General features: G+C 45.5%; 1 protein-coding gene across 4 annotated transcripts in view; it reads right to left on the reverse strand.

The window, feature by feature from the left end:
- The window catches only part of ARB2A (ARB2 cotranscriptional regulator A), a 2,893,216-nt gene that overhangs the window by 755,407 nt on the left and 2,122,696 nt on the right, over positions 1-15,113 (reverse strand). The window lies entirely within an intron of this gene.

Genomic DNA, 15,113 nt, shown 5'->3' on the forward strand with positions numbered 1-15,113 from the left:
AAATCCATGCTACATGCCTAAAATCCGCTCCCTCCCAGACACATCTATTACATGAGGGTGTTCTGTCTGGGTAGAATTGATTTACTCGTGCTGGAGAGCAGTATCCTTGATGTAGAAATTTAAAATGCGTCACTCGTAGACGATTGTTTAAAGAGGGATATCTTGTTTACATACAAATTATTTTCCACTGTGAATCTAATACCTCTTACCCAATGCCGTTTCCCACATATCCTTAAAACCATTAAACTGAAAGGACCTTTGTGATATAATGTTTTTATAGATGTCGGACACCAATTTCCTGGAGTATGATGGCATAGTAATATATGGAAACAGAGGGGAGGTGGCGGGTGCGTGTGGATAATTCAGCCATTTGTATTTAAGTACTTCACGCAAACAATAGTATAACAACATTGTGGCTGCATTCAATACCCCTCTGTCTTTCAGGGCATGCCATGTAATGAATTGTCCGCCTACTATGGGATCCCCGAGCGTGTAAATCCCCAGTCTCTCAAAATGCTGCCGGAATGCTCTCTCATGAGTGATTGCCACCCCTCGTATTGCGTATATAGGAACCTCAGGGGAGTGGCAAACAACCTCACACATAATTTATCGTAACTGGGCTCAAGCTCTACATGTGATCTCAACTGGTTGGATCTCTGTATGATCCACCTTGATGAAACCTTCTCATAATAATCCTCAGGAAACATTTTTGTTTTCTCTAAGTTAAAGGGATCCCTAGGGGTCCCTTACGTCTATGGAAACAAGGAAGTCACCACACACGATAGATACGCCAGACACAAGGTTGTATTCCCAAAGCTAGGGTTTATTGCAAAGCAAAAGTCTCAGTTGGCCAACTCGGTCTCACGCCCCGCGACGTGTATCTCTAGACCTCGAGGGACGCAAGAGAGTCAATTACGTACATCAGTTACATATATACAAAATGCATATCAAACAATCAGCTATGACATGCTTAACACCCCCCCCCCTTTATTGGGTTTCTTTGAACTTGGTGTGATGATAGACATTTTCGACAACTATGACACCTTCAAACATCTATTCTAGTAACAATTTGCAATTTGCGAGTGCGGAGGCACCTTTCAGTTGTTGAACAGAACACACCGCTTCTGTTCTTGGAAGCGAGCTACATACGGAGGGGAGAGTTGCATTCCAGACCTTTCTATCTATGAGGTGCTATTCGTGTCCTGGGAGCCGACACGCTCTAACGGTGCTCAGCAAAGGGGGGGGGGCGTAAGAAGAGCATAATTCAAGCATTTAGCTGCTTTATTCTAACATATTCTACCATATAACGAGACTGGCTGGCAGCTACGAAATGATTAAATGCCCCGCAGCTCTGCTTCAAGGCTACATTCGGGAGGGAGGCGGGCATTCTTCCTGGCGCTGCCTACGTTGTGTTTCAACCAACTCTTGTTATCCTCGCGGCCCTGCGGCCTTGTCCTTTTACGTGCAGAAAACAATGTTTTACAGTCGAGCAGTGTAAGCAGAAAATGTACTGCAAAGCAATAAGAACAGAAAGAAATGAGCAATGGTTAGAAAACAAAATGGCGATTCTTGTTACATCAAAATGGCCGTTCATTGGCAAACTCGAAAACCTATATTCTGTCATATCGTGACTTAGACGGTTGGCCAACGGCCATCAACATACGTTTGCGGTCACACAGTAGAGGTATCCATTTTTCCAGACTGACAAACCCTCCTTTGGCCGTATGCCAAGCGTCTCATCTATTTATTGAAACCTCCTCTAGTGATGATGAGTCTGAAGTACTTATGTCTGAATTGTGCATGCTATCGTAAACATCGTCGTCTTCATCAATATCTATTGCCATCAACTATTTTACTGTTTTTATCTCATTTGTGTCTTGGTCAGCTCGACCATGAGGTTGTTTTTTCTTTGTCATCATATGCATACATCCCTCCGTACATCCCTCAGTTACCTCAGGGCAAACTATTGGTTGGCAATGTATGCAACAACAGCACGTTAGGAATATTCCAAACACCACTGCTAATATCGAAATCAACTTCCATCCCCAAGAACGCAGTATTCCCCAAAAACAAGACCCTATTCCCCAGCTTCCTTCTTCAGTAGGGAGTTCGGAGCTTAGGACATGCATTTTCTTTATTGCTTCAAAGATCGTAGGGGAATAGTCATCGACATAAACACAACACGCTGATCCCACTATTTTGCAAATTCCCCCACGATCAACGAGAATTACATCGAGAGCCATTCTATTCTGCAGCGTCATTAACCTGATTCCTCTTTCTTCCAAAGTCATGTTAAATAGTATATCTGTCGTTGTGTTTATGGTATTCTTTACTATTCTGGACAGTTGCCTTATATTATAGGAGTTCACTATCTGCCCTAAGCCTGGAATGAATGATTTTGCTACATCAGTTGCTATTAAAACACCTTTGTCAGTCCTTTTGACTCTAGTTCTGGATAATCTGGCCATGGCTGCTGTTTCTAAGAGGAATACTCCTGGGTACAGTAGCCCTAGGTAACATGTACCTCCCCAGTTTCTGGGCAACCAAGGTTATGCTTTCTCTCCACATATAAAATAAACTGGATCACCTATGTATGCTGGTTCTATTTCACATTTTAGTACAACTGTATTTATACAACCAGCATATGTTCCAACTAAAAAAGAGCCTTTCCTTTTTAGACAAAAAGGGACAGTTCTTGGGCTATAATTCACCGCGTAAAATGGGGGAATTGCATCTTTGTCCCCTTCTGTTCTTACACGAAACGTCATTACAGATGTTTTTTCTGGTGGGGACAATATATCTCGTCTATTTTGTCGTGTTATCTTTCGCGTACCTTTCCTCGTGGGCTCTGGGGCCATTACTTGTGCTTTATGGAATATGGAACAACCCACAGGTTTCATTATTACTTCCTCAAACTCATTCATGTTGGTTCTGTCTAATTGACCCGTACTACTCTCATTCCATTTCCCATACAACATTGCACCTAAAGATGCACTACATGCAGAACTTAATGGTAATGGCTGTACATACCACCCTATAGCTTTCCCAGCATGCTGTGGTAAATGGGCACATACCCAGCAATTTGTTTTCTTCAGAATTGCATGTGTCATGTTCATGATTAATAACAACGTGTTATTCCCGAAACCTTCCCTGTGTCTTTCTTCCATTGGGGGCAGGGTATAAGTAATCACCTGAACCGGGCTTTCAGTAGTGGATATATTAACTATTGGTAAAAACATTTCTAATGGGTGTATCGATTCCACATACCATAATATTAAGGCTGCCGTTATTGGTGCTACCACGCTCATAAAGCACATAATTATTGTCAGTGCCAGCATACAATTCATTTTACCATGCGTTTTTCGTAAGCTTACAGTCTTTATAATTGGCTCATTCTCAGCAGTGGTGCAGGAGGAGGCTGGAGCCGGTCCCAACATGTTTCTCATCGTCCTTCTTCCTTATTACAGTTCGTCGTGGATATCTCTCTCAGTCGCGCTTGCTCTGATGTCAATAAATTCAACGGAATTGTCACAGTTCAGTTCTGCCAGTCCTTTATAGCCTGGATTTGTTTGTTTTTAGGCAAGATCACTTGTCCTTTCTCATACTGCTCAGAGGACCTTTGATCAGTTATCTTATTGCCTTAGTACCATATGCGCCCAGCTTGTCCGCTCTGGTTCCTGACACATGTACTTTTTATGATCGCACTGAGGAGCCGCAAGTCTTGAATTGTCCGACTTGCACAATTCTCACGCTTCTCTCCTCTAGACCTCTAGTTCCTTCTCTGTCCATGAGCAGAACCAGAGGTTGACATAAACACCAAAAAGAACTGTGGATCACTTTGTCTTTCGAGGCCGCAAATTGTATCGCCTCACTCCTGGTATCGTGTGATCCGTGAACAGTGCCGGTGCACTTCCAGATTCAGGCTCAAAGTCAGCCTGTGGCGCTACTGCAGGTGCTGGTGTGCGCCGCGTCAGTGATGCAGATTCGGTCTTTGGCGTGCTGGCAAGTGCTGGTCGGCGCCAAAGGGGTACACGGTTTGTTTCTGCTGGTATTTGCAAGGCAGATTTCGTGTCGGCCAACAGTGATGTCAATTCTGCTGGGCAACGTTGGGGCACTCCCCCCTTTTTGGTAATCATCTCAGGCTTTGTTTCGAGTTTCACTTCTCGTTTTGGCAGATTTGTTGGCTGCCTACTGGCTACAGTTTCTTCCGTTTCTGGGACCGCTGTCTCTTTCCGGTCATCTGGGTCAGGCAAGTCTTTCAGTAAAGTTGGAATCTGTTTGGCATGGGTGGCATGGATCCACGACTTCCGTCCATCCACCCGTATTGCCGTCTGCGTTGCCAAGAGTACTTGATAGGGCCCGCGCCACCTGGGTGCTAACGATGACTTTCTTTCAAAATTCTTTAGCAGTACCCAGTCTCCTGGCTCCAGCGCGTGCCCCGGATCAGTGTGTCTCACTGGTAATGCCTCCTGCACCTGCTGATGAACCAAATGCAATTTCTGCATCAGAAGGCCACAATAAGTACTAAGCACATGATGCTCTACCTCACTAAGTCGTTTTGGCTGTGGTGCGCACCATACATTTGCCGGCCTCCCAATTACGATCTCGTACGGGGAGAGCCCAGTTTTAGCCTGTACAGACGTACGCATGCATAATAGTGCTATCGGTAATGCATCCACCCAACTCAACTTGCTCCCTGCGCATATCTTACTGATTTTTTATTTGAGAATCCCGTTGTGCCTCTCCACAAGACCGGCTGAACTCGGATGCCTTGAACTATGGAATCTCTTATCAATCTGAAGACCCGCACATATCTGTAACACCACTGCACCCACAAAATGTGGTCCATTATCGGGCCATAAGACACGGGGCAAGCCAAATCTGGAAAAGTATTCCTTAAGCATTACTTTTGCCGTGCTCATTGCTGTGCAGTCCTTCAAGGGATATGCCTCCACCCACTTACTGAATGCACAGATCACCACTAAGACGTACTTTTAGTTTGGCATCTCTCCATCTCTATGAAATCAAAATGGATCACCTCAAATGGCATAGAGTGCGGGCCAAAACTGCCTATTGGAGTCACTGTTCCCTTTCCTACATTGTGTTGCAAACACGTGATACAGTTCTGCACCAACCTCTCTGCATTCTTTTTTATGTTTACCTTCTGCCATACTGTAGATAGGTGCTGTATTATTATTTTTCGCACAGATGTGGGTAGGGCTGTGGGCCATTGTGATCATTGCAGTCACATAGGAATTTGGCAACATCCAGTTTCTAGTTCCCTTGTCCACCCAACAACCTTCCAGATATAACTCAGCAGAGCCCTCGGCCCACCCTTGTATTTCATCGTCCGTGGCTTCGGCCTGCATTTCTTTGACAGTGGCAACTCCATTTTCTATCATACAGGGTACTTCCTCAGTCTGAACCGTCATCATTTTGGTATTTAAATCAGTGGCAGTTTGTTTCGCAATTCTGTCTGCAAACGCGTTCCCCTCTCCGACTTTGCATGTTACCTTTTGTGTGCCTCGCATTTCACTATTGTTAGGCGCTTTGGAAGCGTGAGTGCAGACAGCAATCGTACAATCAAAGGGCCATGTTGAATTATGGCGCCATGTGATGTCAAAAACCCTCTCTCAGCCCAGAGTCAACCAAAGTTATGAACCACCCCAAAAGCATACTGGCTATCAGTATATATATTCACATTCAAATTTTCAGAAATGTCGCAGGCTCTGGTTAATCCTATTATCTCTGCGGCTTGTGTCGAATTGTAGGGGATTCTTTTGCTTTCTACAACGCTCTCTAGGGTAGTGATAGCATATGCGGCAGTTTTCGCGCCATCTGGTAATTTAAAACATGAGCCGTCACAAAATAACTCTCCATCTGGCTCTTTCTGTGGGGTATCACTTAAATCAACCCTCCCCTTGGTTTCTTCCTCAGTGACCATTAAGCAATCGTGGGGGCGGGAGGTGATTCATTCTCCCCAATTTCGTTTATGGGTAGTGGCATTAATTCTGCAGGATTCAAAGCGATACACCTCATAATTTGGATATGGGGCGCGAACAAGATAATCTCATATCTTGTCAGTCTAGCAGATGTGAGGTGTTGCGTCTGTGTCCTATTTAATAGAATGGCGATGGCATGTGGCACCATCAGAATTAAAGTGTGTCCCAATACCATCCCTTCCGTTTGTTTCACTGGCGCAGCAGCCGCCGCGACAGATCGCAAACATCGTGGTAGTGCACGCGCTACAGGGTCCAGCGCAGAAGAAAAATAGCCGCATGCCCAATTTCTTCCACCTTGTTCCTGTGTCAAAACCGCCAATGCACATCCTTCACATTCACACACAGTCTAAAAACTTTCTCATAATTGGGCGTGCCCAAAACTGGAGCCGAGCATAATGCAGTTTTCAATTGATCAAATGCTTTCTGACATTCCTCATCCCACTGTATCGGCATAACCGCATCTTTTTTAGTCAAATTCACCATCGGTTTCACAATTAACGCAAAATTACCAATCCATTGTCGGCAATATGAAGTCATGCCTATTATTGCTCTGACTCATTTTTGTCTCTTTGGAATAGGCATACAAGAAATACTTTCTATGCGTTCTGGCGTTAGCCTTCTCCCTTCTTTCGAAAGTAGGTAGCCTAAATAGGCCACCTCCTTTCGATTATATTGAAATTTCTTCAAACTAGCTTTATGGCCATGTGCCGCTAGGTGTGACAGTAGTAATACAGTGCTTTCTTTACAAATCTCCTCTGTGTCTGCAGCTAACAATAGATCGTCTATGTATTGCAAGAGTACACAACCCACTGGTAATTCTAGCATGTCTAGCTGCTCTTTTAATGCTCTACTGTAAATACTCGGACTTTCCGTGTAACCTTGCGGAATCCGCGTGAATGTAAATGATCGTCCTCCTAATGTGAACGTGAACAAATATCTGCTGTCCTTGTCCAGTGGAATGCTGAAGAATGCGTTTTTCAAATTCACTACACTAAAATATTCTGCTGAAACAGGTATCATTGTCAATATTGTAGTGACATCGCGCACTAAAGGAAATTGTGGATCTACTACCTTGTTTAATGCGCATAAATAAATTATAAAACGGTATGGTACTTCATTGCCTCCTTTTTTATAAACTGGAAAAATCGGGCTGTTACATGTACTGCCTGTAATTTCTTCAATTACCCCTAATTTCACCAAATCTGTAACAATACTCTTCAATCCTTTCTCACCTTTAGCTGAAATTCTATATTGGGGAATTCGAGGTAGGGTAACAACTTCTTTCAAAATGATCTTTATTGGCTCTATTTTCAAGCATACTACATCGTTGTCATGCATTGTGCATATACAGATTGGCACTTTACTTAGTTCTCCTGGTAAAGTTTCGGACATGAATTCTGACACAGGGGCATCGTGTGGCCAAATCGTTAAGAACACCCCGTCTGCCGTGCAATGTATAACGGAACCTAATTTTTTCAACAAATTTAATCCCAACAAGTTCTCCCCACAATTTTCTGTTAAAAGGAAAGGACAATGTTCAGTAAATGATATATGATATGTGGTATTTATAACGCGCCTATACACAAGTGTTTCAAGGCGCGGAGAGGCAGGGGGGGAACAAGGGGAGACATACAACGATCTTACTAGGTCAGATGTCATTCAGATCGCGCAAGAGCAAGGGAGGAGGGGAAAGGGAGAAGTGCAAGGGGAAAGGGAGAGGGGAAAGTGCAGTACAGGGTAATAGCATACAGGAAAGTAACAAGGGCCAGCTAGTGGCAGTGCGAGTAAGTGCAGATAAGTGCTGGGAAGGAAGGGCTGTAGGGATACAGACACAGTTCCGTAGTGCAGGGGGTGCCAGGGAGGCAGTGCAGGGGAGAGTGGCTGGGCCAAGGACCGAGAAGGTGAGTGGCCCAGTTGCAGATTCGTCGCAGTTTAGTAACTTTAGCAGGGGAGAGGGGGAGAGAAAGCGGAGGCGAAGAGGAAGGTTTTGAGGTGCTTCTGGAACCGGAGATGGTTCTCCTCAAGTTTCAGGGGGGCAGGAAGGCTGTTCCAGAGGGAGGCCCCTGCAGCGGAGAGAGATCTGCCACCAACTCGTTGTTTGGAAAAGCGGCTGACCATGAGGGAGTTGGAGGCGGATGAGCGAAGAGCTCGAGAAGGAAGATATTTAGGAAGAGGGAGCTGAAGGAATTTTGGGCCAAGGCCCCAGAAGGCCTTGTGGACAATGGAGAGGGTTTTGAACTTGATCCTCGCAGCCACTGGGAGCCAGTGTAGTGATTTCAGTCCTGGAGAGATACGGTCCATGGGCTTGAGGCCAATGACAAGTCTCACAGTTCTGTTCTGGATGAGTTGCAAAGGGCGGAGAGTAGAGGCAGGAAGATTTAGATAGAGGCTGTTACAGTAGTCCAGCTTCGAGAGAAATGGTCCTATAGTAACTGAGACTGTTTGGGACACTGCGTTTATGACTGGCGTACCTTTGAACCCTACGGAAACATTCTTATGCCCTGGCAGTGGTATATCCGGAACCAAGTGGTGGTCTATTGAACACTTCTGCGCTCCTGTATCTACAAGAAAGCGGTGCTCCTCATTCCCGACTCTCATTTCTATGTAGGGTCCTCTCCGATTCACAGGAATAGACACTGGTTCCGACCCCTGTCCTGGGCTGTCCTATTGGGGAAATAACACATCATCCGATGTGTAATCATTGCTGTTACTGTAATACGTGTTTGGCTGTGTATCGAAAACATTACCACTCTTTCCTCTATTTCCCCCACTTTGGTTTCCATACTGTTGGTTTTGCTGTCCCTGGCTCTGATTAGGGGCATTTTGGGTTTGGGCTTGGTTTTGATTACCTCCGTTATTGTGGTGCTGCTGCATACTATTCCTATTTGGTCCATTCGCTCCTTGGTGTCCTCTATGCTGTCTCCTCTGACCAGCCCCATTTCTATTCTGCAGATGCAGACATTGCGCTCGCCAGTGTCCTTCCTCCTTACAATACGCACACTGATTTGGTCCCACTGTACCCCCATGCATATTCGAATTACTCCTTCCTTGTGCATTCCCTCTCCCTCTATTGTATCCTACTACTTGCTGCAGTAGTACCTGTGTTTTCAATAGGCATTCTTTCAAGACTGCCCCCATCTGTTTTAGCAACGATAATTCGTCCACCATCTCCTTCTGCCCCGGTGATGGTAACTGCTGCCGTTTATTATGTGCCCCCTTTTCCCCCTTCCAATGTACCTAGATAGCCCTACTCCTGTACCCAGGTGTAGTAAAAATGTCTGCATAATCATTATCTAATTCATTTTTAAGTTCAAAAGGTCCATATACATGTTCTCTCACTTCTTCATCCCTCTCCCCACAGCATGCTAATGCATTCAAATCTAACAATCGCTGCGGTGGTAATTTCCCAATTAACTGTTTCCATTTCTCCACTAAATATTCACCCATGCATTCCAACACTACCTGTCTTTCGTTGCTTCTTCGGAAGTCATACATCGAGGCCAATGCTGCCGTCCCATCATTCCCGTCTATATACATCTCTGCCTGTTGCTGCAATTCCACCTTCCTTTCTTTGCTGATTGCGCTGCAAGTTACCCTCGTGCATCCCCGTTGTTCAGTCCCGCCTCTTGCCCCAGTGGTTTCAACTTCAACCCCAGGAGGAACGGACGGTACCGAGTCTGTGTCTAAGGCGGGAGGTATGGGTGGGACAATGGGAACAGGGAGCGTCTGTTGTGGGCCTGGTTGGCTAATAGGAAGTGTTACGTGCGCGGTCTGTGGCTGTGGGAGGGCTTGAGCTACCGGAGGGAGAGCTTGGGCTACGGGCAGGGTTTGGGCAATAGCTACTGACGTGTCTGGCCTCACTTCTGATCTTGGGCCTTGTTTTGTATGGGTCAATATGTTTTCTATCAATTCATCTGCTATGTGTAATTCTCGTTGTGGGTATATTTTTTCTATATTCAACTGGTCACGCCTACCTGCCCTTCTTAGACTCTCAGTCCACTCCTCCTCTTCTTTCTCTTCCGCTACTTCACCTTTCTATTTATGCCTGCGCGCATGCTTCGCTCTACTTCTAAATCGGAGCATTGCTTCCCTTCTCCAGTCTTTAAGTCTCAAATGCTGCAGGACGCGCTTTCTTTCTTATCAACACCCTTTCCAAGTTATCTATTCTCGCTATCTCAAAACTACCATTAATCGGCCACTGATGGTCTTGGTGCTTTCTGGTTTGCCTATGCCAAGTCTCACAGAATATTATCGCACCCACTCCATACTTCACATACATCTCATACGCCGGCATTCCCCCAGGTGGTACAATTTGGCCATCTTCCAAAGATTGTCTACCACAGCGGAAAAACCCGGCTAGGGTGGACAATACCCCAGGCATGTTTCAACCTTCCCCCTGGTTAATCAACCTTACCTAGGGCGTTTGATTTTGCAAAGTCAACTCTCAACCAATATCAGGATTACTTTGAATCGGGGAATGACTCACCTGATAGATCAAGTCGTCTGTATACTGATGCACCAAATGATGTTGTGTCTGCGTTTCTTGGCTTCCGCCTCGTTTCGGGACCCTCGCCTCCTTGTTCTCTAGCCAGGCACGTCGATCAGGGATCAGATTTGTGCAGATCTGCAAAGGAGTCTGTCATCACTTCTACAAGGCACCCCAAACACTTCTTGATCCCGGCTCGATCGTCCCGTCCTCGCCGTTCTCCGCCGTACTCAATTACAACGTCATGCGATGGAACAAGTAGGGGAGTGTCCCTGTTCGGGCGCCATCTTGAAAGGGGACCCTAGGGGTCCCTAACGTCTATGGAAACAAGGTGAGTCACCACACACGATAGATACGCCAGACACAAGTTTGTATTCCCAAAGCTAGAGTTTATTGCAAAGCAAAAGTCTCAGTTGGCCAACTCGGTCTCACGCCCCGCGACATGTATCCCTAGACCTCGAGGGACGCAAGAGAGTGAATTACGTACATCAGTTACATATATACAAAATGCATATAAAACAATCAGCCATGACATGTTTAACACCCCCCCCTTTATTGGGTTTCTTTGAACTTGGTGTGATGATAGACATTTCGACAACTAGGACACCTTCAAACATCTATTGTAGTAACAATTTGCAATTTGTGAGTGCGGAGGCATCTTTCAGTTGTTGAACAGAACACAGCGCTTCTGTTCTTGGAAGCGAGCTACATACGGGGGGAGAGTTGCATTCCAGACCTTGCTATCTATGAGGCGCTATTCGTGTCCTGGGAGCTGACGCGCTTTAACAGGGCTCAGCAAAGGGTGGCCATAAGAAGAGCATAATTCAAGCCTTTAGCTGCTTTATTCTAACATATTTTACCATATAACGAGACTGGCTGGCAGCTGCGAAATGATTAAATGCCCCGCAGCTCTGCTTCAAGGCTACATTCAGGAGGGAGCCGGGCATTCTTCCTGGGGCTGCCTACGTTGTGTTTCAACAAACTCTTGTTATCCTCGCGGCCCTCCGGCCTTGTCCTTTTACGTGCAGACAACAATGTTTTACAGTCGAGCAGTGTAAGCGGAAAATGTACTGCGAAGCAATAAGAACAGAAAGCAATGAGCAATGGTTAAAAAACAAAATGGTGATTCTTGTTACATCAAAATGGCCGTTCATTGGAAAACTCGAAAACCTATATTCTGTCATATCGTGCATGAGATGGTTGGCCCACGGCCATCAACATACGTTTGCGGTCACACAGTAGAGGTATCCATTTTTCTAGACTGACATAAGGAGCTATGTGGAAATTCGGGGGTGGGAGACCACCATCAAACTGAATATTGAGTCCCGGGCAGCGAGGAAGTATTGATACATGTCCAAGTATTCCAGACCTCCTTTCTCATAGGGCACAATCAAAGTGTTATATGCTATTTTGGCTATGTTCCAAGTTCACAAGCACTTTCAAATAGTTCTCAGCGTATAGCAACATGGACTCCCAAGTATCGTATTCCTTGTGGGAACCATCTGAAGTCTTCCCCTATATCATTTTGCTGCACCTCAGGTGTCAAAGGCATCAACTCTGATTTTGACCAGTTTATCTTTAATCCTGAGAGGTCACCAAAGTGTGCAATTGCCTGTCGAGTGGACGCAGATTGTCGCATGCGTGTTTAATATACACCAACATATCTTCTGCATTTAAAGAAACTATGGAGACATTTCAGTGCATCTTTCCCTGAGGTAGCAGGCTAACGGCTCTATGGCAAGAGCAAAGAGGATAGGTGATAATGGACACCCTTGTCTTGTACCTAATGTTGGGTTGATATAGTCCGATCTTATACGGTTGGCGTACACGGTTGCCCTTGGTGCTGGATAAAGTAGTCAGATCCCCTGCAAGTATACCAATCCCAGCCCGGAGCGCTGAAGAACCTCAAAAAGAAAGGGTCATTATACTGAATCAAAGGCATTCTCTGCATCTAGAGTGGCCACAGCTATGGGAATTTCAGGGTTCACACTACGCATGAGCATAAATGAACGTCTGAGGTTTTTCTGTGTAGATCTACCTGCAATGAATCCGGCCTGGTCAGGAAGGGCCAAAGCCGGCATATATGGGAGAAGGTGGTCGGCTAGAATCTTAGCCAGGATCTTTTTGTCTGTGTTAATTAAAGATAGGAGACAATACAAGGATCATTTACTGGGATATTTTGCAGGTTTCAACAAAACTGTTACTAGAGCGGTTCTGGTAGATTCAGAAAGAACTCCAGCGGCATAAGAATATTCATACATATTACAAAGATGTGGAGTGATAAGGTCAATATATTCTTTATATAGCTCCACCGTAATGCCATCTAGGCCTGGGACTTTGCCCCTAGGGAGAGAAAGGATTGCTGTACGAATTTCTTCCTCTGAGGGTTACTCATTTAGTCTAACTCCAATATCAAGGTCTAACCCCACTTGGTCTAAATATTGTGAGACAGCGTCCCAAAACGCTTTGGTTTTTGGGTTTGAGAGGCATATAACTGGTTATAATAATTCCGAAAGATATCATTTATCCTTCTCGGATCTCGAGTTGTTGTCCCTGTCGAGTCCTCAATCTCAGTAATGCAATCTAGATGGTGTTCGCATTTAATAGCCCATGCTAACGTACGGTTAAGTCGATCCCCCTCAGCATATGACACTGAAGCAATAGGGTCTCCAAGGAACTTCTGCTCCCTTTCCATAGGTATACACATATCTGCCCTCTTGCCCTTAAGTTTATCTCAAATTTTAGTGGAATCATTGGACCCTTGCTGTCTCCCTAGATCTTTAATTTCCCGTTTCGAGAGTGGACATTGAGTCACATATTGCCCTCAGGACACCCCCCCTTCCGTAATATGCAGCATCCCCTAATGAACACCTAAAAGGTCTCCCACACCACCCCATTATCTGGCACAGATCCAGCGTTGACTTGGAAAAATGTACTTATGTCTTGTGCAATATCCTCCCGGAACAAACATCTTGCAATGCACAGGTTCTAAATCGCCAACACAGTTGCCTGGGAGGGCGAGAAGGGCATGACAGGGAAACCCAAATAGGAGAATGGTCAGAGAGTGTCCGGGGCAGAATATTGGCCTTCTCAATATTATGTACCAATTCCGAGAAGACCATCACGTAGTCTGTTATGGAGGCACTGCAGTACATACCAGAATAAAAGGAGTATTCCCTGAAGGGAGGATTGAGCTGATGAAGCTCTATCCATATCAAGGGACATTGCAATGTTAAAATCTCTCCCTCATATGGTTTCATAATCTGAAAATCTATGCAGATGAGTAGCATATTGCTGAAAGAACTCAGGGCAATCTGTATTACAGACATACATATTAACAATAAGAACCTGCAGTCCCAGGAGATTTCCAGCCAACAATAGAAAACAACCTTCAGTATCTCCAATACGGTCATGCACTTTGAATTCCAAGGAGCGATATATGTAGGTGGCCACCCTATGTGCATGGGATGTAAAGGACGACGCATATCCGTGCGCACCCCACCCTGTTGGGAGGATTGCTATCTCGAGGTAGGTTTGTTTCTTGTAGAGACAGAATATTGACATGGCGATTCCTAGCATGGTTAGCAATCAACCGCACCTTTTCCTTGCTGGTGAATCCCTGTATATTCATCAGGGTGATACTTAAAATGAGGACAATTTCTTACTGATGTCGATACTGTGACTCGTGATTAGCCGATCCCATCGCATCATACATCTTTTGTGTTTGTAATGCGACACAACCTCCCCAAACTTCTCATTACCACACTGCCCACCCACACCACAAACCAAAACATACCAGCACTGTCCCCCACCCACATGTCAACCCAATAACAAAACCTACAACACCCGCTGTGACTGCAGCAACGGGGCGCCGCTGGTGGCCGATAGGTTGCAGGTGCTGCAGGCTCACATCAATGCTGTTTCAACTTTCCTGAAAAGAACATAATCCTATATGAAAGTATGAAAACCCCTGTCGGGTATGCAGCGGGGTATCTGAATAACAGGTCGTCTCCTGTGACCAACAAGCTGACGCTAGGGTGTAGGGGCCAGGGAGCCGCAGGTGTCAGGTAGCTCCAATGCAAATCGCTCTGCAGCCTCGGATGATTTCAAAAATGTCGTTTTGCCCATGTTATCACTCGAAGTCTAGCTAGATATAACATCACATAACACACGTCTTTTCAATGCAGGATGTTTTTCATGGATTAAAAAGTCCTCCTTTGCTCCTGCACTTGCGGGCTGAAGTCTGGAAATAGTCTTGACTGTCGTGGAGCCCCCAGGTAGCTCACCTTTCTCTCTGGCCTCCTTGAGTAGAACATCTCTATCACGGTAATTCAGATTCGGGCAATAGTAGGACGTTCGGGAGCCCCAGGAGGGGGTCTAGTCGCCAGGGAGGGATGTGCCAAGGCCTCCATTAACAGCTTTTGGACAAATTGTTCCATATTTTCGATGGGAGTGGTCTCCGGCACACTGAGGATGCACACATCATTAAGCCAGGATCTCCCTTCCAGATTGTTGTTTTTAGCTGCAATTTTCTTTACAGTTTGCTGTAGTAGGGAGATCTCTAGCTGCAAGACCGACACCTTATCTTCCCCCTCACAGATTCTGTTCTCCGCCTCGGTCAACCC

The sequence above is a fragment of the Ambystoma mexicanum genome, chromosome 6p, assembly GCF_040938575.1.
Source record: "Ambystoma mexicanum isolate Mex_15411 chromosome 6p, UKY_AmexF1_1, whole genome shotgun sequence".
NCBI classification, from domain to species: domain Eukaryota; kingdom Metazoa; phylum Chordata; class Amphibia; order Caudata; family Ambystomatidae; genus Ambystoma; species Ambystoma mexicanum.